General features: G+C 45.6%; 1 long non-coding RNA gene across 1 annotated transcript; it reads right to left on the bottom strand.

Annotated features, from left to right (window-relative positions):
* Nucleotides 1-5,859: 5,859 nt before the first annotated feature.
* On the bottom strand, nucleotides 5,860-17,140 carry LOC128806983 (uncharacterized). Its single transcript, XR_008437002.1, has 3 exons — nucleotides 17,089-17,140; nucleotides 11,048-11,191; nucleotides 5,860-5,947 (listed from the first exon to the last, which is right to left on the bottom strand). It is a non-coding gene; the product is annotated as an uncharacterized LOC128806983 (long non-coding RNA).
* Between the last annotated feature and the right edge of the window lie 8,455 nt (nucleotides 17,141-25,595).

Raw genomic sequence — 25,595 nt, 5'->3', positions numbered from 1 at the left:
TAGTCTGTGGCTGACATAAGCAGTTTTCACTTTGCAATGCTAAATTACTAATGAAGAAAGTATTAATAACTTCTAAGCAAAGAAAGTTGGCCAGAGGAGCAAAGCTCCAGCAGCTACACAATGGCCCCAGGGGTGTAAAATCTTCAAGCCTCCTTGAAACAACAGCATGAAAATCTGCTTTTTACAAAGGGACAGAAAAATTCTGCCAGTCAGGAGTGCACAGAAGAAAATCTTTCAGCTGAAGTAAGGCCAGAGGTTCCCATCCTGAACAAATATTTAGCACCATTCACCGAATGAATCCCTTAGCATTAGTTTAAACTCAAAGACAGAAAGTCATAAAGCTTCACAGTGGGAATTTAAAAAAAAGCCCAAACAACTAAAAATAAGCCAAAATACACAAAAAAACCCCAATCCCAGTATTTTAATTCCTGTTTGTATTTAGCCACTGCAGGACAGCTGAGTTACAATTGGGATGGAGGTGGTGATGATTCAAAAGTGTCATTGATTTTAGAGATTAACTGTATTCAGAGGTCCTCAGTCATTTCTCAGTGAAAATAATTTGTAAATAATGATACATATCCCAAGATATTAAAAAGTCTGTCAAAGGGGGCCTACAGGAATGCTGGAAAGGAACTTTTAACTAGAGCATGTAGTGGCAAGACAAGGGGTAGGTTTAGATTAGATATCAGGAAGAAATTCTTTACTGTGAGAGTGAGGGCAAGGGATTTGAATACACATATGTTGTATTGCATAAGCATGTAAGCCAGGCTGAGATCAACCTGAACTCCTCTGCTTCCCCAAAGGGCAGGATCAGCTCAGTCCCAGCAGGCACAGACTCTGCTCTGATGGATAGCAATGCCCTGTTCACCCTCTGGTCTCCTTACTCCTTGTGGGGAGTAAGGAATGGGTTTTGATGTAACACAAGAGTGATTTCCTAGAAGACAAGAAGATTAGCTGCCTGTGCTAAAGGGCTGTTTGCAGAAGCACAGGTCTCTCTCTGTCCATGCCAGGGTTTACAGCAATAAATCACGGGTTCACTTGGATGCATTCCTTATTGCCTATGGGAACCCTGTTGCTAAGTCACACAATTATGTCACTGTGGAGCATCTATGATTTTTTTTTGTAGTTGGGTTTCTTTGGTTCCCCAGAAAATCTTCTGGGCAAACAGGTTTCCTTAAGGTAAAATCTTAAATTTCCAATTACATATTACCTAGATTTTGGTCATCATCTTACCTGTAACCTGGACAGCCCATGAAAACATGTCTTCATATCTGCTAGGTTATAACAGCAGCCACTTCATCAGAGCTGCTCACTTTCCCTTCTGGGACAAAATAGATAAAATGTTATAGGGTCTAGTAGTATCTGTTTCCAGAAGTCCTGCATCAGTTCCTTATCATCATCATCATCATCATAAACCATAACAATACAAAATTGAACTAAGATTTATCTGAGATTAACAAACAGGTCTCCTGCAACATCTGAAGAAGTCCATTAGAAAGTAATTTGTAGTCTGCTTGCTTTCTATCCTAGAGAAGCTCTGGATGCCCCATCCTTGGAAGTGTTCAAGGCTAGGTTGGATGAGGCTTTGATCAACTCAGGCTAGTGGGTGGCATCCGGTCCTATGGCAGATGATCTTTAAGGTGCCTTCCAACCCAAACCACTTTGTGATTCTGGTTTGCAGGACACCACCTCTCTTACTCTGATGGCCAGTTTTGTTGTTTCTATACTGTTTTAAAGCCAGAGCCTAAAAATCTCTGCACATACAGAAATCTCTCCTTGTACACATAAAGGCTTTGGTTTGGTTTTGTTTTTTTTTTTTTGGGTTTTTTTTTTTTTTAATTATTTAGATTCTGGTATTTTCTTTGTGGCTACTATGGCTACATGCATTCAACTAGCTCTGAGGTTAGATAGCAATTAGAGCAAATGCTAAGATCATCAGCCACTCAGGTCTATTAAAGCAGAAAACTATTTTTGAGGCAATCCAAGAAACACAGCCAAGCTGGCCAACAACAACACACCTTCCTCGTAAAGACGCAGGTTTTTGTGCAGCTGCATCTGACCCCTGAGCTCAGAGGAGCCCGAGCGCCAGCTAATAATGCAGCTGCAATGCAGATACATCCTGGGAGCACACTGCCCTTCAGTTTGCTTTCCTAAAAAAGGGGGGAGGTGTGTGGTGTCTAACTGTGTCCACCCAGACAGAGAGATACAAGAGAAACCTGTTACAAAGAGCAAACTGGAGCCAGACCTGAAACTGTGACAAGATGGTGCAAGCTGGGATCCAGGAGCACATGAGTTTCTCTTGCAGAACCAGTTGTCCTCATCCCATGCAACTTTGGTTTCCACTGGTAGGAAAGATCCTTTTTCCTGTCAGAAGACAGAGCATAAGGCTGCAGCATTTGCATGGCAGAATGCATTCCTGATTAGAAATAGCCACAAACTTCCAATTAATAGCTAAAAATCACTTTAAAGAGGTCTTTAATATTTCTTTTTTAAGCTCCTCTGGTCCCCTTGAAATTTAATAAACGAAAAACCGGTGTTAAACTTCTAGGGTGTTTTAATTCACTTTCATTCTCAAATACGTCCCAGACTTCTAAGAATAAGGGCTGTTGCCTAATGTTCATCCCAATGGTACCTTTCAGACCATAATGCAAACTGCAAGGATCCATTAAGGAGAAGGCTACATCAACAGCCCTTCTGTTTATGGCTGCTTTGCCCAAGCAGTGTGGCCATGGTGTTCCTGGGATCCAGAGCAGAGGGGTGGGAGGGCAGGAGCTACCTGGTGGGAGCTTCACAGGATCTCCATTGGCATGGATGGAGCCTGCAACCACAGTGAAACAAAGGAGAGGTTTGGGTAACAAAATTGACCTTTATGAATACTGCTGGTATCATAAATATGTCTGCAGATCCTCACAAGATACCTGTTGGCAAGGAGGAAGGAGCATGACATGTGCACACATGCAGGGCACATCAGGAAGCATGGGGACTTTTAAGCACCCACCTGCTTTTAAATAATTCAAACCATGTTCTTTTCAATCCTACCTCAGACAGGCCTCCAGAGTGTTCCTGGCACCTGCACACTGGCTTCTCAGGGTTTAGTCCTGCAATCTGCATCCATCCTTCCCTCTCCTATTTGATCAACAAGTTTGTAAAATGCTTATTCTGCAGGGATTTTTCCATTTTTCTCTGAAATGAAACTCTCACACAGAAAGGAGAACTCATCTGTTGTACTAATGTGTGAGATAAAAAGGATGCAGATTGCAGAACAGAAAAAATAATAATAAAAACAAAAAGACATCAAGACCATCTTTAAAACAGAAGCAAGACGTATTGAGTAGGGAAGAGCTAAGTACCTTGTTTATATAAGTCTCAAGTGCTTTTTGTTTGTGGACTAAAAAAGAAAAAAAGATATCTGGATGTTCATATTCACATGGAGACATTGCAGGATCATTACACTTGTAGACTTTCTGTCTTCCCCAGTCCATTAACATCCCATCTCCACACCTCAAGCAAGATTTCCCTGGAGATGTCACCTTCTTTCATCACATCTAATATCTAATAAAGACATAAGAGAATTTAATAACAGCCTGCACAGGGGAGACTTCTGTTCAACCAGCCAAGGTTGCAGCTGATGAGTTTCTGCTACAGATGCCAAAGTATAAGAGTGACCAGGAATCACTCCTGGAGTTTAGTTTTGGAGATCATGCCAGCAAAGCCACTGATATCATCCCAGTCAACCCAAAATTGTATGAAACAAGACATAAAAAGCTTGTCCAGCCTTTCCAGCGTCACCTGATCGAGTCCAGCTCCCTGTCACTTGGCTATATAAATTTACAAAATTCTTTGGAGGGGGACTGCCTTCTCCAAAGGATCCTGAGACAACACAGCAAATGAAGAAGAACAAAGTGGTCAAAGTGAACTTGTACCCATCTTAATCACACTTGCTGAATTTAACAGAGTATTCCTGGATTGCTTAAAAAAAATCTGCTGCCCTACTTGAGAAACCAGCTCCTTATTGGTCTCCTGCTGGAATAAGTACTTACATGAAGAGCACAGTGTTTTATGGCCCCTCTCTCCCAGCCCTGATACAGTTTCCACAGCCAAAATTTTCAGGAAGGACTATTGGGTTTGGTTACTGAAATTGAAAAAATTTAGGAAGCTAATGTTTTGGGTTTTTTTTTATCTGGAGGTGCGCAAGCATTGTCACAGCAGTGGTCTTGTATAAAACCACTCAAAAATTCCAGAAAAACTGGGAAATGAAGGTTGCAAAAATACCACATCATTTCTAAAAATTGTGGCAAGCTAAAATAAAGCACACTGACCTGACAGCTAGGTCTTGAGGTTCTGTATGGCTTATTCATGCAGTGCCTGCCAGGTCCTTTGTCATTCATCTTTTACAAATCTACATTCACATATTCATTCTGCAGAGGTGTACTGGAATGTTTTTCTATAAATGCTTTTGCCGCTGGAGATGGGCGATTGGCTTCATGATTCTTCTCAGGTGTGTTTTTAAATGGAGAAGGGAACAAGCCAAGTATAGACAGATGTCTGGTTACAAACATTATATAGGTACTATGAGGTAAATATAAATGAGAAATGGAAAATATTTATTTGCTGAGCGATGAGCCAGACAACCAGGGGCAATGCCCTTAAGAGTTAAGCTCCTAGTTTTGCCACTGGATTGCTGAGGAGGACAGATATGCAAGGTATTGGTGATAACTGCACCGAGATAATTATTGAGTAAAGAACTGAGGACCCTTTCACTCCCCCTTTCTCACTAAATGTGTGAATTCAGGTTTTACTACAATAAAAAAATCTCAACTTTTTCTTTTCAACTATTTAATGTAAATTGCCAGATTTCTTTTATGCTTCAGGAGATTCCTTCCAAAGTAGAGTTGGTATTAATTTCTGGGCTTTCTCCCAGAAATATCTCTATTTTTCTTATTCCTTCACAGGCTCAGTGATTCCCTCATTCTGGGCTCCCCACACTTGGTGTCCTCATCCTGCTTCTGGAGATCTCACAGACCTAGTGCATCACACATTTGTGTGTCACACACTTCTGCCACCCCAGGGAGTCCTCACCGCTTTGCTGCCAGAGCATTGAGCCATGGGGAAGAAGAAGTTTATAAGGTCCAGAAATAGTCTTCAGGAGAAGAAAGGAAACGCTGAGTGTTGGCTACTTGGCAAAGGCTGCGCGTCTGCTGCCGTTGTGGAAAATGCCTGGGAGGCACCATTAACCATTGCTCATTGGTACGGGCTGGCTTCTGTCCACACCACTAAGGACCAGCTCTCTCTGAAGGGCAGTGGTTTCCTTCATGCTGTGCAGCCCTTGGCCTGGGTCTCCTCTGAGCTGCCTGCAGAGCCCATTGGGAACTTTTTTTACATTTGAAATTCTCTAAGTGGTGAAAGGACTGGGTGGCAGCCTGCCAGCATGATGGTTTTCAGCAGGATCTGAAGGTATTTTGGGTTCTACAGCACTGCATGGAGAACAGTGGGCATGAGATCTCCTGGGATGGCTGGAGGACCTCCAGGGTAGAGTCTGGTCCAACTCATGCTAGGCTTCTCTGTGCAATCCTGAAAAAAAGCTCGGTCAGTTGTGTTGAGGTTTCTCCTTGGGAGAAACCAGTTGGTTTGCTCTGGAGCAGAGACAGGAGAGAGCTCATATGCATGCCACGGAGACAGCCGGTGAGCAGAGCCTGGGGGGAACAGAGGCAGCCAAATTGGCTGTGCAGACAAAAGGTGCTCTCATACCCCCACCGTGGTCTCACCCAGTGAGATGTTAAACACAGAACAAGCAATGCAATTTTTCCTGACCATCACCTGCAGGAAGCGGGACTCTCGTTGGTCACTGTCACAGCCATCAGTCTGGAGGTGACTCTGGCATGTGCTTCCTCAGCCACCATGAACTCCTCAAGCTTTGTCAGATGAGGACAATCTTCATGCCTTGGCTCTGCAATTTTTAAAGGTCAGTGTGACTAAACAGCAATTCTTCTGTATCTCTTTCAACTAGCCTTTGGTTTTGGGCCTGTATAGGGGTTTAAGCTCAGTCTTAACCTTAAGATGTTAAGATACATGAAACACCTAAACTCAAATTAAACAGCACACAACTGGTGGGTTTTCATACCCCCCCCATCCCATTTACAGTCCATATTTGCTGTCGTGATGATATTCTCTAGCATACACAGTTTATTTACAGCAATACACGAAAATGTTTACCTTAAAATATATATGTAATTATAAAGGTATAATTACAGATATGCTTGTGCCTTTCTGAGCCACCTCAAATTACAGTTTCAAACTGTAACAATAAAAAAGGATCAAATTAGTGACCTTGATTAATTTCATTACAGAGTGGAGCGAGCGCCACTCAGCACAGGGTAAGCTTACGCTGCCTGACCTCATTTCATCCGGCCTCTTCCCTGCAACACAAGAGCTCCCAATGGCACATCAGGTGAGTCGTTCCTCCCAAAGACAGTTGCTAAGCAATCAGCTGCAGGGTTATAAATGTTGAGTGCTTGATATACAGCACATGGGGTAGAGATTAACTTTTTTTTTTTTTTTTTTTTTTTTTTTTTTGTCTTTCCAGGTATTAAGGGAACCAGGGTGGTTCACCTGAACTGCACTGGAGGAGTTTGGAATAAGAAATCAACCCAGATTTAAGGCAGCCTTCAGTGTTTGTGTACAGATTGAACTGATTTATCGTGTATGCTATGTGCCAAGTTGCAAAACCTTGCTATATTAGTGATTTAAAAAGAGGAACAATTTGATTTGTCATTACTAATAGGGATGTAACTAAATTCATCTCCCACATACTTTATGCTGATGAGGTCTTGCTTAGATTTCCCTTTGTAGATTTACATCCTCACTAGCTTTAATTACAGCTAAGAAATGTATCGTATGAGTAATACTATTATGAAATACTGAAGTATTTTCAGAGGGGTTTAGAAACCCAAGAAAATCACGGAAGTCAAAATCAAAGGTTTAACATTCAGCCCTATGTTGTACATTTGATTAAATATTAATTCACAGCAATGTGTTGGGTACTTACAACCAAGCTCTCTTGACCCATTTGAAATGCACAGTCACGTATATAAACTTGGCATTTGAAAAAGGACAGGTCAATGCTGTAGATCCCACTTAAATATTTTCTACAGTTCTTGCTTAATTAGTGGTCTAACCTCACTCATATAAGTTGTTGACTTGGTTGCAATTGTGGAATTAGGATAATATTGCTCTAAGATAGATATGCAGACTTTGAAAAATTATAGTCTCTCTCTTCAATACTTTTTCAATTTTTAGGGTGGTTTTTTTTTTGTTGTTGTTGTTGTTTTCATGGGGTTTTTTTGTTTGTTTTTTTTTTTATTGGTGTGGCTTTGGGTTTTTTTTTTTGGGGGGGGTGTGTGTTTTGTTTCTTTAGTAAAACAACAAGAGATGAAAGGAAGACAACCAAATCCTGGTTTAGTCAAAGAATTTGACTTCTCCTACCAACAACTGAAATCATGTCTGGATGGGAACACTAGGAATTGGGCTGCTTTCTGGTTAAAAAGAGGGGGGAAAAGCCACTGGGTAACTTCCTGAACTACTTAGTGGCATACAATGTGAGCAAAGAATCAGGAGGCTCATTGTGCAAGCTGGGAAGCTGAAACATCAGACTACAGCAAGACACCTCAACATTTGTCTTCATCAATGAAGCTGGAAGTAGATGGTGCAGGTTAGCAGAGAGCTGCCTCTGCCCTGCAGCTTCTCAGAGTGGTCATTACAGCCTTGACCATGGCCGAAACATCCACAACTATCAGAGAGCAATTTGCTACTGTCAGCCCTTGGTTTGACCACCAAATACTTGCAGAACTGGGATGGAGCCACCTTTTTTTCCAATCTACAGTCATTCCTCAGTGCCAACATCTTGCACTGAAATTTCTTGAAGGTTTTTGCTTGTGCGAAACTGTTAAAAGCATTTCATTTGGTATCAAAGCTTTGATCTCCCCACTTAAATACCGCATTAATGCAGAGCTCCCCTGGGTGGATGAGTTCACAGTATTAGTTAACCTCTTCTGCTGGAAGTCTCAAATATGATTTAGAAATAATTCTGTGCATTGTGACAGAAACAAAAACTCATCCTTAATTAAAAGTATAAATAAAAGGAGTTTCTATTCTTAGACTAACTCAAATTCAGACAGCAGCTTTGTGCTGCTTTTTCACTGCATTAAAGAAAAATTCAAATTCTGCATGCTCAGTCTACAAGTCTAACTTTGGGTCAGAAAGCAGGGCATTTTCCTGAATACCATAAGGCACCTGTGAGCAATAAGCTAGCTAAATCCTCAAAACATTTAGATTTTGATCCTTCTTTTGGGAATAGAAACTGAGCTGCAGAGTTTGGGAACACCCAAGTTTCATTACTGCTGTCAACTTGTAAATGTTTTAGTGCTATTTAAAACCCTTTAAGAAGCCCTTCAAGGTATTGTTGATTTGATCCACAATGGGATCAAGCTCAAATTTTGCAAGGAGCCTCTCAGTCACTACCCACAGATTTCTGACTTCTTTGTGGGTGCCTGACCACATAAATGCTGATGGAGCAGAGCTGTCTGCGGCCCGAGCTTTCCACCGCTCTCTTCCCAGTAGCTGTTGGGTGTTCTCAAGCACAAGAACAGTGCTTTACCAAAGCAGTGCCAGAAGGCTGCTTTTTGTTGCCAGTAGCAGTCACTTCATTGCAGGATCAAGCCTGCACTTCTTGGTGGGAGAGGTCGTTTATCTAATTACATTTTTGTGTTGTATTTCCAGGCTCTGATCTGTAACCAGTCAACTGAGTGCTGCAATCACTTAAGACCTATGCTCATCTTTCTGCCCCTGTGATTCTTGCCAGCCTGGTCCTGGGCTGTGGAGGCTGCAGCATCAATCCTGCAATCCTTCACTCTGTCCATAGGCTGGCAGAGCACAGAGCCCACATCTTCTTGTTTTGGATGACTTCTGCAGGTGCTGGATCCTTGTATGAAAGCAAGAGCATCACTACTAGCATATCCAGCATTGTCCTACCACCGTGCTGCTAAGGTGGATTGAATCTCAAGTTAATTCCACTACCGATGTTCCCTTATAATCTGAAGGGAAAAACAAACCCCTGTTTAGAGTGGACAGGGCTGCCACCTGGAGGCACCCCAGTTTTCCTACATAGTCAGTGGAGAGAGGGAAGCGTCTGTGAGAGGTGACTGCAGCTCCAGAGATGTCTGACTGCTCCCGCGGGACATTTATGCAGCCACGTTTTGCAGCTGGGAGACGTCAATTTTGGCACCACAGTTAAGCAGAGGCTCTATGCTAGAGGCCTCTCTGGGGTTAAGGATTTAATCAGGAAGCACAGTGGTTATTTGCTCCTAAATTCAGCCACAGCACTCTCAGGGGTTTTCTCTTCAAGGCCCATGTTCAGGCAGGACCCAAACTCCCACCTCCCCTTTGACGTAAAACATAAATAAACAAGGACCTAAAGCACTTCCATCTTCCCCAGTTACCTCAGGCATCTCACAACCCCCTCAGCCCTCCCTGATTCTCTCTGGTCAGTACCAGACTGTTTTCTTTTCCAACAGGAGCCTTGCAGAGGCAGTGCCAGGTTCCCAGAAGATGAGCAGGAGCTCACAGGGTTGCGACAGGGCTTGTGGCACCACGATGCTGCGTCAGAGCCCGCACCAGCCAACGTCAGGCGGTTTGAGCAAGAGGAAACAGCTTCAAAGACATCAAACTTCTGCAGATCTCTTGAGAAGTCAGGGGCAAGGAAGAAACAAAAATGCAACCAAGTACCCAGAAATTTGCCCTGTCAGTATATAATCACCTTCAGCCCACTCCCCCTCTCCTGCCCAGGCTGGGGAATGAGTAGTTTTGCCTTGCCCAGAGCAGTTTTTTGGTTTTTTTTTGTTTTGGTTTGGTTTTTTGCTTTTTTGGGTTTTTTTTTTTTTTTTTTTTTTGGGGTGATTGTTTTTTTTTTTTGGTTGGTTGTTTTTTTGGGGGGTGGTGGTGGGTTGTTGTTGTTGTTTTTTGTATGACATTCTGGGCAGCAAAGCAGCCGAGCAAGGAGGTGGAAAGGAGTTGTGGTAGTGCTTGCTGATCCTGCCATCTCACCTGGTGTGCTGGCCAAGGTGTTTTCTCCACCTTTGTGACCACAGTTGTGTCCTGGCCCTTTGGCAACACCTGGAAGTGCAGTTCAGCAGCAGTAAAGAAGGGGGAAGGAAAGGAAGGAGCCTCCCGGGAGAACAGAGGAGGTCTGTGACAGGAATGAGAAACCCTTCAAACATTCATGTCCCATTAGAAAGTCACCAACAACCTCTGCCATTCCAGGGCATCACTGGGAGATGCACCTGAGCAGCTGCCTCCAGCAAAGACTGTTCTCAGAGAAATGCAGCTCTGAGGGGCTTTCTTTTTCCTAAATAACTGATGTAGGGAAAAGGCCAGTGTGACTGTGGGAGTTCTAGGGTCCATGCAAACATCACCATTCTGGCATCCATTTTTGTTTCATGTGCAACATGGGAAGACAGAGCCTGATACCATCACACATTTTGGGCTGTGCCTTACCCCGTGGGTGACATTTTGGGCACTGTCTATAAGGAGATGCTTCAAACGAGCAGAGGTGCAGCAAGCCATCACCTGGCAAGCAAATGAGTGGCCACTTCTTTGCCTAAAGAGAAGACTTATTCCTCCACCCCCAAAATACTGATGAGTTTTCCTCAAACCTCACAGTTAGCATGACTCCACAGGGACCCATTCCCAGAGGAAAGGCTGTTTTAACCCATCTCTTCCTAAAGCCCTCCCAGCAGGATGCCTGGGGTAGACCCCTATTATGTTAGCAAAAACAAAGAAAAACCAAACCAACCAACCAAAAACTCACAAAAACAAAATAAAACAAGAAAAACCCAAACCCAAACAAAAAAGGCCTTTATCCAAACCTGTTTCATTTTCATTTTTCAATATAAATTATTAAGGACATTAATTTATAGGCAGACATCAAGTGAATTCACTAAACTTGTTAGGGTCTCAAACCTCTTTTACTTGCCTTACCCAGAGAAAATCTTACCTTTTGTTGCCCCCACCCCTTGCCTTTACTCCTAATTTTCTGTTGGCTCTGGTTTCTCAAACCATGTAACATTTCTCTCTCCCTCCCAGGCTGGGTGTCATCAGTTTTCCAAGGCTTCTGCTTCTTGTGCTCTGTGTTTTCATGCTGAAAAATTATTGTGGAGATCAAGAGGTGAACTCAAACCAATGAAAATTGTGGGGCAGTTAAGGACTCCAAACCCAAATCTTATTTGAATATTCACCCCCACATCTCCTCCCACAGAAGCAAAGACCTTCTCAGGCAAAACTGCTTCTTGCATCCCCAATTTGTACCTCATCTGAGGAGAGTCAGGGAAGGAGTCAGTCTGACACTGGGGAACTTCAGCTGAAGTGGAGGACAACAAACCACAAGGTCTAAAAGCCTCCCCCATCTCAGTCTCAGCTCAAGGTGCCAGCATTCCCCACTCCCTGGAAAGGAAAGGTACAACTGTACTGCACCACAGAGCATCCACACAGCCAACAGCAAACTGCTGCCAGCAGGATTTTACCCCCTTATGTTCACAGACTGTCAATGTACAAAACTCATTTTCTCCAGTTTGTTTGCAAACATTCAGTGCCTTTTGTTTTATTTTCTTTTTAATTATTATTTAATGTAATTTGTGGCTTGCTCCAACATCTCCCTGGGCGTGGATGCTCTCCCATCACTGACAAGCACTGTCTTTGCAGTTGGGTCTTGGTGCTGAAGGAAAGGCAGTTTTAAATTCCCTTTCTACCTCTCTGAAGATAGAAGATTGTGGAGGTATGAAAACACTCAGAGATTTGAAAAGCAAGTATCAAAAGAAACCTTATTCTGAAATATGTTTACTGAGTCCTTCTTTTAAAAGGAATGAAGATTTTTCTGTCCCGTAAGGGCTTTCATTCAGCACAGACTGGCAGCACATTTCCAAGGGGAAAACAGAACATAAATGGCAAAATAAATAACATTTCTCCACCCAAAATAGGTCAAAGATAAGGAATTTATCCTTCATCTCATCCATGCAGTAAAGGTGGGTGCCCAACCAGTGCAGCCCAGTATGTTCAAGGGACAGTTGTGTCATTTAACTTGGCCGATCTCGAGGTTCAGTCATTCCTCAGCAAATACAGTCAACTTAGTAAAATAAAATAAAATAAAATATCAAAGAAAAGTTGTCATTTTATTTCTGGAATGATGTAATACTGCCAGAAAACTGCACAGGGTTTTGTCGAGAAGCAATTCCTTCATCCTTTCAATGCCTTTGGGGTCCCTGGGGTGATAGGGCCACATCAGGACAGAACCTTGGGACAAAAACCCTACTGTCTGGAATGGGGTTTTTAAGAGGCAGTTTTCCACCATTTTTAGCTTAGTCATATATACAGGTGTTAGGAGACTCTGTGAAACTGTCCTCCAGAGGTTGCTGCCAGCGTAGGCCATGCTCAGAGCCCTCACTGCAGACGTCCCTCTCCTTTGCCTTGCAGAGGGTGGGCTCCCTGCTCTTGGTTTTGGTAAGCAGGAGGAAGAGGGGATGCTGTCCCTGACATGAGCTAGGAGATGTGCTTGAGAAAGGGCAGCTGCACTGGCCTTCAAAGTATTTCTCTTGTTTTAAATAACTCATCAAGATACTTCTTTTTTTTTTCATCTCTGGCCCCATCTTCACAAGAAATCCCAGTGTAATTTCCATGCTAATCAGATGAAAGCTTGCAAAATATATTTCCCTCAAGATGTAGGGGAATGCATTAAGTTAACTCCAGGTGACCTGTGACTCTGTCAGTGACACACGCTGTTTAAATCCACGCAAACAAAAACCTTGCCCATGCCACGGGCAAATACTTGGCTTTTCCCATGCTGCTCACATGGAGCTGGAAATGTTCAATGAGTGAAGTCTTAGTGATGCATTTCAGCAATAATTCATACGCCATACATAATTTAGGACCTCACTGCAGTCCCCCGTAACACGCACTGTACAATGTGTACACACAGGGCCAGACCAGCTTTAAGGAGGCTCCAGGCAGAATCCACAGTAAGAAGAAGTTTGATCCATCTCCAATTTGCACCTGCCAGATCATGAAGGGAGCTAATTGGATTAAAATATTGTAATTATCATTTCATTTACATGCAGCAAAACCTTAGGGAAACATTTTAAATGGCAGAAAAATTGAGGATGCAGTCTCTGAAGTCTGCTTCTTAAAAGCCTAATGCTCTCTTGCTCCTTCATTGCCTGAGACTAGACTTTTATTCCCAGGAAAAGGTGAGTTTGATGAGCTGCTGGTGCAATGCACAGACCACAAAACACTGCTTGGTTTGATCACAGTCATATTTGCCAAGCCTACTTGGAAGCTCTTGATATCACCAGTCCACTGTGACTGTGCCCAACTCTCCCTGCTGCCCTAACTCAGGAAAAATCAGCTTTAAAACACCATAAACACACATCCAGTTTCAGAGGTGACCATGAGTCCAAAGGAGGAGTGGAAAGACCCTTCCTTGGGCTATAGCAGCAGCTCCCATTTCTTCTCCACAGGGAGACAATCCTGTGTTTTGGAGCCACAAAGCTGTCCTGGGGAGGGGGGGCGAGGTGAAGCAGTTTTATCCCAGAGAGCGTTAAACTAGGAGCAGCACCTGGCCCCACAGACCTGCCTCACAAGTGGGACATTTTCCAGATGGGGCTGGAAAACCTTCTGGCACATCTCCCAGGAGGGCATTGAGCAGGTCCATGGCAGCCCAGCTCTGCTGTGCCCTTGGAAGGAACAGGGAGCAGGGATGAAGTGCTGAACCTGTGCTGGTGCTGTCACCAAAGAGCAGGGAGAGTACACACACATGGTGCCACAGAGTTCCAGACCCTAATGAAGCAGAGCATGAGAAAGGCCAAAGAGAACTGAAACCCTGGTCTCCTCACACCTAGTGGGTGCTCTTTAGGGGACATAATTGTGTAGGGCAGTAGATTTGCTTGGCAGATTTACGAGGCAGAGCTGGGCTTTCCCCACTCCCGCAGCTGAATACCTCAGCCTGGAAACTGTGAAGCCATTGTCATCTGGGTGCTCAACAGAGAGTGTCAGAGTAAGCCTGATTAACTTCTGTATTTCTTCTGTGACAGGGATTCAGGAGTCACAGCCATGATGAGAAATGTTGATGAGAAATATCACGTTACAAAGCTTTTGTTCTCACAATCACCTCAGGGTCTGCCCTGTCTCCCGTGGAGCTGACCTGGAGCTCCTGGTCAAGAGCAACTTCAAGCATCACTGAGCAGCCAGGCCTATGCATGTAGAACTTGACGTGCTCATCAAGAGCAGAAAGATGACAACAGGAGAACAAATATTACACTGATGAGGGGGAAAAAAGGAAGGAAACTCCCTTTTAGAGAGTGTATTAACCCTTTAGATGAGGACAAAAGGCTTTGAGAAGTCTAGTCTGTAACTGAGGCCCTGCTCATGCCACCAATGAAGCATGGGAGCACATGAGGGCAACTTTAGTAGCTGCCTCGGCACCTTGCTGTTGGCAGCCTGGAGCCAACCATGGACACACTTACCTGGTCTCAAGGTTGTGGTTTCTTTTTTGGTACAGTCTACTTGATACACAATACATGGATCTGATTTTCAAAGGGCAAGCACTCCACCCAGTCTGGAAACTGAAGACTTTGTAAGATGTGTCCCATTAGACAGGCAAAAATCAATGCCTGCTCAGTCATTAGTCGTTCTGGAAACCTCCACCTTGGTGAGTCAGCCTGGCAAGCTGCAAGGGAACCCAGTTTCGGGAATATTTCCTTTTTCTGCCACCCCAAAGTTTCCAACCTGAGCTGCACAGGCAGGAGACAACCTCCCTGAGAAACTACCCAGCTGGGAACATGGCATGAAACTCATTTCTGGTCTCACCATGTCATATCTAATACCAATAAAAAATATTTATCTGATAAGTATCCCTCTCTCCAGAAACAGAGCAAACAAGCAAATCTCACCAAAGCAAATTATTGGATGACCTTCTGTTAAATGCACAAGCCCATGGGAAAAAAATAAAAGTCTGAAAAGTAGAATTTGCTGATACCTTTTTTTGGCTAATATATCACCAAGAAGGGCAGCACCAAAAGTAGTTGTTCAGAAACACAGCAAACACAGATGGATCAGAAACAGCACTGCCATTCACACAATGGTTCTTCGAAGCTTTAAGTCAACCATGACAGCTCTAGCCTGGATTTCTGGTCTCCACCTGGCCACCCCAGAAAATCATCATGTCTGCCCATTTCCAACAGGCACCGCCTGCTATGGACTGCAACAGAGAGTTAATCAGTGTATTCTTGTTACTAGAACAGCCACAACTGCTGTGGGTGCATATGATACATAAAGGCACCTTAGGTGCTCGCTGTTGAATCTCCTAACCTTAGCTGGACACCATGGGAGAGCCCTTCCAGGTTTAAGCCACCAACACACCTCTGAATGCAGTCACTGCATCCTCCCAGGGTGTGGGTATTTTACATCCCCAGTCAACAGGCTTTTGCCAGTCCTGTATCTGACTTGTGCTAGGAATGTACGTTTGGTCTTTCAGGTCTCCACACTGGAACAGTGGTGATATAAAACTGACTTTGCTACAAAAGACGAAGCAGGTCAATGGAAATAAAACTTTTCATCATCTAGCTGACTTGGCAATGAAACTTTCCCACCTCCTCTTCTTGGAAAGTACCAAGACTCAGCAGATTGTTTCCCCAACCTGATGCATTTATATGGTCACCCATGAAATGTGCCTTCTTCTCGTGATGGGACAGGGAAAGGAGGTGGCATAAAAAGGATATTCATGCCAGCTAGGACAAGACTTAACTTCTGCCTGGGGGTGCCCAACTCCGAGCTGCATCAGATTCCTGCTGTTTCCAAGGGGGGACTTTCAGGAGAATGAAACAGGGACATAGATGGCCCAGTCTGGTCCTCTGTGCTTTGGAAAGGACACTCACATGATGGGAGAGCTGCTGTCTGCCACCCCACAGAGGAGTTTTGCTTGTGGTGTGAACTGTCTGCCTGAGCGCTGTGGAACGGATTGCTCAAGGTTAAATTGGATTAAACTGTTACAGCTCCACTTTCCCACGTGTGGTTTAAATTTAAACTCTATAAATTTCATGGTGAGTTATTAAAACCTTCTTGGCAAGGAGAACTCATCTCATAGAAAAAAAAAAATTCTACAAGTTTGCAAACCCACAGGGAGGCTTTAAGTTAACAGTGAGATTTCCAAGTGGAGGGGAAGGAAGACCTGAGGCATTTAATCAGTGGCTGCAGGAGCCCTGCAGGGCAGCCTGGCCCCACTCTGCCATGTCAGCTGCTCACCAGGTTTTCATGGTCAGCGCCTTGGTCCCACGTGCCGTGCCCAGCGGCACAGATGCTTCTGAGCAGAAGCTGAGCCCTGCGCCGTATGGCACATTCAGAAACAGCAGGACGTTCTGGGCTGGATGCATGGAAATTTTTGTAAATACTTGTCAGCATAAATTAACAAACAAGCCTTGGGAGGTCTTGAAATGTCATTCTTCCGAGAAGTTTCATCCTGCCTGTTTCTCCTGGTATCACCCAGCCATGAAGTGATCTTTTCATGGGGTGGGTGTAAAATGTCATGCTGAGTTTCAGTAGAAGCCACACAAAGATGATCACAGGTATCACACACCGGGATGGCCAATTCTGCAGGGCTACTGCTCCTCCCTGGGCTGGGGATGCCCTCCAAGAGGAATCTCTTGCCCTTACTGCTCCCTGAACCTATGAACCAAAAACCATGGGGCAGACCCCTGACAAGTGCAGGAAGAAAAACAAGTGGGAAACTGTAAGGAGAAACAGCCCTAGACCAATGATTTGTGACAGAGCAGCAGAAAAGCAGAGCTCCTTCCTGCTTCCCACCCCAGGATAGGACATTAAACAGAGCCTTGGCAACAACAGCACAGCAGACACACTCTTGCACTCTCCAGACTCTAAATCAGAGGACTAAACTGCAAATCATTCGGAGCTGGTTTCTGTTCTCAGCTGTCACAGCACTGCAAGAGCAACACCAGCCCAGGCTGTTCTGCTCCCCACACTTCCAAAACTTACCTTGGATGTGCTGCTGCAAATGTTCACAAGCCGCTCTGGTCCTTCCAGTGGCGTGGATCCACTCACTGGATCCACTCCAGTGAGTGGATTTTTCAGCCTGAAGTCTCCAGCAGACTCCCACATCAGCCAAGGTGGGCAGGGTGGTCATCTCTGAGACTGTGAACTGCAAAGCTCCTGCCCTCGCCCTTACAGAGCCAGCAAAGGGATGAGGCAGCCACACACAGGGCTGGCTCTGGGCCCAGCCAGGCCATGGAAACTGAAGAGCAGCTGCTTTGGGCACCCAGTCTTGCCTGAACAGCCCCAACTGCCCATTCCATTTCTAGATGTCTTGAGAATAGGAAAACACTTAAATGGCCTCTCACATCCAGCTGCAATTCCAAGGGGATCTGGAGCCCTGTCTACTTAACGGGCTTGCTGGCATTCCCATCTTACTTGGCAAACACCACTGGAAGAGCGGCCGGTGGTGAGTGCCTGGGTTGAGGGGCTTTGAGGGGACCCAGGCGAGGGATGAGCTCTGTCAGCACTGGCAGCCCGGTGCTGAGCCAGCTGGGCTTTTGAGGTCTTTGTTTGGTTTTGGTTTTTTTTTTTTTTTTTTTTTTTTAAGTGGTGCTGCGATTAACGGAGCCGCAGCGTTCCGGGACCGTGTCCCCGTGCGGCCCCCGGGCCCGCAGGCCGCGCTGCCCGGCCCGCACTGCGCCCGGCGGCCGCACGGGGTCACACCGAGACTGCGCCGCGCCCGCCGCCCCGGCCCGGCCAGCGCTGCTCTGGGGACAAACCATCCGCTCCGGGAGCCGTGCCTGGCACAGGGGACAAGCGCCGCTGCCTTCTGTCCAGAGGGCTTGGGCATGAACACACGAATTGCTGCTCTTGCCCCAGCCGGGAAAGCTGCTCGCTCCCCGCGAGGCTCGGCGGCTTCACGCTGCAGATCGCGGTCTCCTGTGGGCTCACGGAGCATTGGAAATCTTATTTCTCACGTGAGGCAGGAGCGCTGCGGCCTCCCTCGGTGCCATCGCGGGGGATCGGAGGCTCCGAGGGGCTGGTGCCGGACCCCAACACCGGGTGCCAGCTGCCAGCACCCGCTGGGGACAGGGGCCCCAGAGGACAGCGTGATCCCTGCCACTGTGCCAGCACTTGAACCGCTTACATTTGACCCAAATATTGTGCTCTAGGCTGGCTTTAACGCTCCTGCGTGACAACGGAGCAGAGGATGGAAGGACTCGGTACTCACCCCCCCCCCCCCCCCCAAACACAGTCAGCTTCCACGCAGCTCAAACACTTGACCTAAAAGTCTAATGACACGGCACAGCCAGAGCCCGGTGCTGTGACAGCAGGTAGAGCAGCCTGGCTTGTGACAGCGCTGCCCTGCTCCCTGTCCCGCGCGGCTGGGACATTGAAGGTGGAAAAATTGTTATTTGGCAAGAAGAACTGGAAAGAACAGCTTTGCTGCATTTTAAATATGAGATGTTTGTTTTGGTGGAAGGTGACTTTAGGATGCTAGGATGGGCCTTAAAAATACTTAAAAGTCCCAGTGGAGAAAAATAACCCAACCTTGTAGGTGTTGGATGCAATGGATGCCATGCAGGAGCAGCGGGTCATGCTCCATCAGAGCAGGGGGACAGGGGACTGTCGGTGAAGGCGGGAAGGAAGGGAAATGTTTCAGCACGTGGCAAACTTGGAAGGGCTTGTGCAGATCAGTGACGGCAGAGCAGAGCCTCCGCACAGCCGAAACAGCCGGGGACAGCGAGGGGCCGCGGTGGGAATGTCCCAGCACGGCAGGAATGCGCTGGCTGGGCAGCAGCACAACCTCCTGGTCCCGCGGGTGCGGGGCCACCCGAGCACGCCGGCACCGCTGCTGCTGCCAACCGCTGCACACAACATTTAGCACAGAGGGCTGGTGAAACAGGCAGATAAAATACGTGTTTGGAAAGAGCAAAACAATCAACAAGGGAGCTGGGAAAGCTGAGCGGCCAGGGATTCGGGTGATGGCTTGGAATGTGCTTACGAAGACCAGGATCCGTGGGGCAAACCTCTAAGATGTTTCCCTGAGCAGCTGGGCAGAGACAGCCATTACTGAGTGCAATTAACTGCTTCATTACCACCTAAGCAAAACAAACCCATCAATCTCTGCTGCATTTACCAAAAGGAGAGACTGATACCAAGATACAAACACTGTGCTGCAGACTGCGTGCACGGCCCACAGCCCCCAGCCTGACACTGACTCCACTGCCCACAATGCCTGGAAGCAGATTTTAGATACCCCACACTATTTCAGGTGTGCTGACACACACCAGTGAGCCAGCACTCAGCACCCTCATGAGCTGAGCTGCCCCACGGTGTTACAAACACCTGCTGAGATGGAGCTGTAAGCCCAAGTGGGAGTAATGGACATGAGAGCAGAGTTTAGCCTTTATGGTCCACCTTGAGGTGCCTGTCTTGATGCATCCAGCAGGTTTTAACAAGCGAAATGAAGGCCAGAGACCGCTTCTAGACAAGAGCAGACTGCCAAAGGGAAAGGGAACCTATAGGGTACTGATCACTTTCAGAGGATCAGGAGAAGATATAATTTTCAAGCTGAAGCCCAGAGCCACCCCAGCCTCAGAGCCATCCTCAGTTTACATGGCACAACACCCTTCTTTACAACAGCATAGACATTTCCTACAAGCTCTCTTCTTCCCACCAGACACATCTCTAAATAAGGCTCCAGGTGACAGGCAGGGAGCAAAAGGTCCTTTGGCATGCAGGAGGAACAGGGATGACTGACTCTGAGATCCAAGGTTAAGCTTCAAAGGACCACTAAAACATCAGGGTCTGGAGACTTCAGCATCTCTAAAACCCTTGGTCTACTGAGAAGATTAAGGTCTGAGTACAGTAAAAAGAACTGCACTTACCTCTGTGATGAGATACAAGTGATTTATGAAAGGGATTATTCATGGATGCTTGAGATAGCAGGACAGGATGAGCCGATGTTCCTGAGTATTTTAATAAGCTCTTCTGTAGGATGGAGATAACATACCTACAGCAGTGTGAGGGCACAGTAACCAATGCTGGTACCGTGGTTGGCAGGGGAAGATCAGGAGCACTGTGCATTGTACAAGGTTAAATTGAGGAAGGAATTACAATACAAAATCCTACAGACTCTACTGCGGCACAGTGTTGCAACATCTCTGCTGCGGGGAGGCCCAAACAAATGCTCACAACAGCCCCTTCATCCTGAGCCTCTCTGAAGGGATGGACTAAGAGAAGGGCTCAGCAGAAGTGGTGAGTGGGCAGAAGCCACTTCTCATGCTCAGGCAGAAGAAAGACATGGCTCCCCCCTCCAGTCCTTCACAGCTGGGTGAGCATATGAATAAGTCTCTGTTGTGTAAATAAAAGTTTACTTCCATCTTCTGTTGTACCTCAGTGTGAGGTCTGTGCAGGGCTGGCCACTGTGGTTCCATGCCTGGTTCCTCAGGCAAACCTGCTGTTCCATGTCCAGTATTTGTGAAGGAAAACAAAGCAGAAGGATCATTTCTTCTCTAGCTACAGGCAGGGCGTGTAGAAGCAGTGATCCTACACAGCCATGCTCAGCTCCCACACGTGGCACATTGATGGTACCCAGAGCCCAGCCTGGCCTGTGCAGGAGCGATGTGTTCAGCATGACACCAGTATTAATGAGCACTGCAGGAAATCACAGCCAGCTCACAAGGACAGGAGAACTGTTCTTGGCAAACTGGGAAGTCATTCCTGTAGCTGATTAGGAATTGCACACAGGGAGATTGCTGTGGTCAGGGATTTCCCTTCCCCTCCTTTAGATACTGGGCTCCTAAATGGGAGCACATTCCTCCCTGCATCTCTCTTCCTTGTGTTTGATCTATTACCTTTCTTTTCCTGCTGCTTTTAACAGCCCAATGCCAGTGTGACTCCAGCCCTCGTGGAGGATTAGCTGTGGGGTGAAACAGGAAGATGGAGAGCACTGGGTGGCTTTGCCTGTGCTGCTGCATCCCTCCTGCACATCAGCCCACAGAGTCTTGGTAACTTCCTGGACCAATTTATAAACTGAGGCCACCAGGACCCTGACCTCTGTCATGGGATAGCCCCACTGAGTGCTTATTTCTGCCTTAGTCCCAGCATGGGTGGCCACACCACCGTGCCTGTAAGAAGCACCTGATGTTGTTTGTTAGAAATACTTGTGCTCATAGGTATAGAATTCACCACAACAATCAGCTCAGTGTTCAACAGCTGGTTATGCACAGGAGATTTAACCTCTTCTTTCTCACCTGCGTTTGTTCAAGTTGACTCAACTTCTGGCCACTGGTTCCCATTAGACCCTTGCCAGGAGGAGCTCGGCCTCCCAGACCCGTGCACCCAGTGTAGGCATTTACTGATGGTGTCTGCAACCCTGTCTCTTTGATACATTCAATAGATTGCAACTCTGTGGGCTTTTCCCTCACAGCAAAACACACCAGGAAGATTTCTAGCAGGACTCTTGCTCAACACCTTCCCGCATTCAGTTCCATCCTCCTTTGTGCCAGGTGCTTTATCCGTTTTATAAATACCACAAATAAATGCAACCCTGCAGAGGCTGACGGAGCTGAACACCAGCAGCACAAGAGCACAGAGCAGCCAAGAAGATACGATTTGGCAGGAACAGACTTCCTCTGGCAGCTAATGCTGTGACAACATCTGAACCTTGGGAAGGCACTGGAAAGGCTCCAGAAGCAGTACATGGGGCAGAGGGTTTTATCACATGGTGCTGGTGTTCTCAGCAGCTTCTGAGCTGTTTGTTCTCAGAGGAAGTGCTTTCATAATTGCTTGATTTGGGGTTAATGATTTTTCTGTTTAAAAACAAGCTCATATTAATTCATGATTGGTAGTTATTTGCACTCTGCAATTAGAACACACTATGAGAATTATTTGTTGCATGAATGGGAATTTGAGATTTTCAAGAAGTGAACACCTATTTTTCATTTCTTACTGCAGCAAGCAAGCAGAAAATACATGTAAAAATATAATCAACAAGCAAAAAGACAACAGCCTCTCTGTCCCCTCCACCTGCCACAAAACAGTGTTTCTTTAACACTGGGTGGGAATAGACAAGTAGCACTCCCAACGGGTTTTTCTCCAAGCTCACTGGAAATACCCTTAATGCAGTAGATAAGACAACATCTTGCATTTCTCTTGGGAGTTGCTTTTAGCAAAACAGCCTGTGTAAAAAAGCCTTTGGGCAGTGGCCCTTGGGCTGTCAGCTCCTTGGCTTCTTTGTCCCTCCAGCCTGGACAGGTCCCAGGTCCCCAGCTCAGGGCTGCAGCACCTGCGGCCTCGTGCCTGGCAGTGGCAGAGGCTGGCACTTGTGTTGGGTATTTTCAGTAAGCACTCAAGATACCCTTAAGCTTTCATACTTTACACCAGCCTAAATTTTGGATTCTTTACCGCTGCTTTACTTTGGAGTCTTTACTTTGTTCTTGTTCCAGTCTAAGTTGAAGTTGCATGGAGGCAGCATCTGGATGCAAGTCTGCATCCTCAGGTTTTCACAAAGCACCTTTTGAGACAGACACTAGACACAGCCATATTTCAAATGCTCCCTACAGGAAAGAAATATGGAAACATTTTCCCTGAGACTCAGTTTAAACTCTAACTCCAATATCATTCCTTTTAAGAGAAAAAAGCAAGAGAAAGGGCAGAAAGCAGAATGTGAGGAACAAACATGACAGAGAAGAACACCTGTCAGGTGTACAGGTGGGCAAGGTTTTCCTGCTTTGTTCTCCAAGCAAGGCTGATGTTCTGTCCTAAAAGAAACTCTAAAAGACAAGGCAATGAGAGGGTATAAAAGAGGCCACTGAATTCATTAGTGGTAGCTTTATATTTTGTTCCAAGACACTTGGACCAAGTTGAATTTTCTTCTTTGAACAGAGGTTCTTTACATGGGAAGTATAGCAATTTCCTTCATTATTTTTTTAAAATAAGGAAGAGTTATTTCTAGACAAAGAAGTTAAAATCACTGACTCAAACCTGTAAGTTTTGGTCCTCAAAACTTGTAGCTTTCCAGCAGCTACAAGTCCTCCTAGACAAAAGCAGGTGGCTCAGAGATGGACACCCAGGACTTTCTGGACTACTTGGGGTTCAGTTTTTACTGTATAATTTTTCAGTATTTGAGAGCATCATGGAGCAGTTTCTTTTAAATATATTTATGAACTTGAAGTGATTATTTTTCTGTTTATACCTTCAATTATTAATCTCCAGCTTTCTGCAGATAAGCCAGAGAAAGTGAAATCAATTTTAAAAACCAAAACAACCCGAAAACAGCAGGCTTTACTGCTGCATAATAAACAGAAAAGCTGCTAGTGAAGCAGCAATCACAAATGATCTTGGCCAGAAAAAATAATTACCAAGTGCTTCAAAATTTGATCTCAGAGGCTCCCCAAACACAGAGGAAGATGGCATGGTACAGGTCCTTTGGTAACAAAGCCAGGATAATCTCACTGCTCTTTACATACCAGACAGTGCCTTCTCATGACCAAGGATCTGACTGGGACAATCCATGCAGAACCATTGTCCCAGCCCTGGAATGCTGAGGGACAACTTTCTTCAAATTGTCCAAAAAGGCTGAGGCACTTGCACATCATTTTCAGACACACCTCTTAAGAAAGACAGATATTTTAAACATGCTTTACAGGACATCAGCAGAGAGGATACCAGTACAAATGCCATTCAGGACTAGTTCTTACCATCATCTTCCTCTGTTACTGAGAAGCCCATTGGAACCACAGCCTAATTCCAGCTAAAAACCTGAAAGCTGGCCATTGCTGACATACTCTATGGAAAGCAGTCACCTCAAACACCCTCCCTGCTGCTCTTTTAGATCATTTTTATTAACTCAGTGAGTAAAAAGTCATGGCAGTAACACAAACATTATATTGCCCTGTGAAGAACTATGTAAAAGTGCAGAAATACATAAATAAGACTTTCTAGAGTAAGACATGAATTTAAGTGCTTGCTTAAGTGGTGTAAGTGCCTGGCCTGGGGTTATTTTCAGAAAATAAAATCTCTGTATTATGTGAGGTAGTTACAGCTCCGTGCTTGCTGGCTCTGCCATTCCCAGCACAGTGGTCCCCCAAATTCTGGGCTGTGTAAGACACCTCATGCTCCTGAGAAAGAGCAGATGGGAGCATCACTCAGCAGCTGGGCATGAGCAACAGCCCCTCTGCAGTCACTTGTGCCCACAGGCACCTCTCACTGCTCCCCAGGGGTGGGAGGCTGAGAGGGCCCCACTGTTGGCTGCTTTGGACACAGGATTTTCCCTTTTGCAGTCAAGTTCAGTCAGAGCCCTAGCAGGCTGGTGGTTGTTTGCAGAGAAAAAGTGAGAAGAACAATCAGCTTCATACCTTAGAGTGAAACATGAGGGAAAATAGTTCTTTACACTTCAGAACCTTCATGTTTAGTAAAAACAAGAAATGAAATGAGTTCATGAAAGACTAATTGCCCAGTTTGTTTTATGCATGAGCCCCAGCATTCCTAGCACATGCATTCCTAGCTTGTTTTCAAAGAGACCAATTACTTCATTAAAACATCATCTTCACACTTCCAGAGCTGCTTTAACAAGTCTTCTACTCTTCATCCTTCTGGCCTATTATTTTACCATTTTTTTGTTTAAGAGCAAAGGAAAAAAGAGCCAAATGGCAATATCTATAATTTACTAATAACACTGAGAATTAGGATCTATCCTTTCTCACCACAAAGTAAAGGAATACTGCAGAACTTTAAACACCTTGGTGCAAGACCCATGGCATCTCAGGCAGCCAGGAAGGACCTGTGTGGCAGGATGCTACTGCAGGTACAAGGATAGCAAGTGGTTTGAAACAAACCTGTTCCTGGGAACTTGAAGGGTAAGCTCAGGAAACAATAAAGATGAAAGCTTCTTGAGTTGTCTTAGTATTTCACTATGGGTAAGATATTCATGGAGGCCACAAAGTAAGTCTAGTTTATACACAGCAGAAACAAAGCTGAGTGATGGGGTGAGGTAAAGGGTGAAAGAGGAGAAGGAAAAGGAGCTAAAGAAGTCAAAAGGATGCCTACAGAGATGATTTCTTCCAGACAAGCAACATAAAGCATAATACAGTGAAATGCTGTCATTAGAAAATAGAGCTCACAGTAAGCTTTTGACTGCAGTACAAACCTTGGTTACAAATGAAGATATTTGAGCCGTCACAATCCCTCTGACAAAGCAGAAAGCAGGAGTCTCCATGCCTGCATGTGCAGGAACAGAGTGCTGCAGTCTTGGCACTGGCAGAGAGATGCTATCGGGGGTTGCCACGGAAACCAGCGGGTGCAGCCCCAGCAGCTTTGACTTTGCATGAACTGAGAGTTCAGCGAAGCTCTGAGAGCTGGTTCCTCCAGCTCCAGGCAGGACTGTGATGGGGCTGTGTTTGAGGCTTTCCTACAGTCAATCTCCTGCTCCCACAGCCCACCTTTCCCGTCTCCCCACCTGAGTACAGGCACAACCATACATAGGCTGTTTCCCTCCTCCTTCC

The sequence above is a fragment of the Vidua macroura genome, chromosome 4 (genome assembly GCF_024509145.1).
Source record: "Vidua macroura isolate BioBank_ID:100142 chromosome 4, ASM2450914v1, whole genome shotgun sequence".
In the NCBI taxonomy this organism is placed as follows: domain Eukaryota; kingdom Metazoa; phylum Chordata; class Aves; order Passeriformes; family Viduidae; genus Vidua; species Vidua macroura.
Note: the sequence above shows the minus strand (reverse complement) of the source record. Positions and strands in the feature narration are given on the sequence as shown.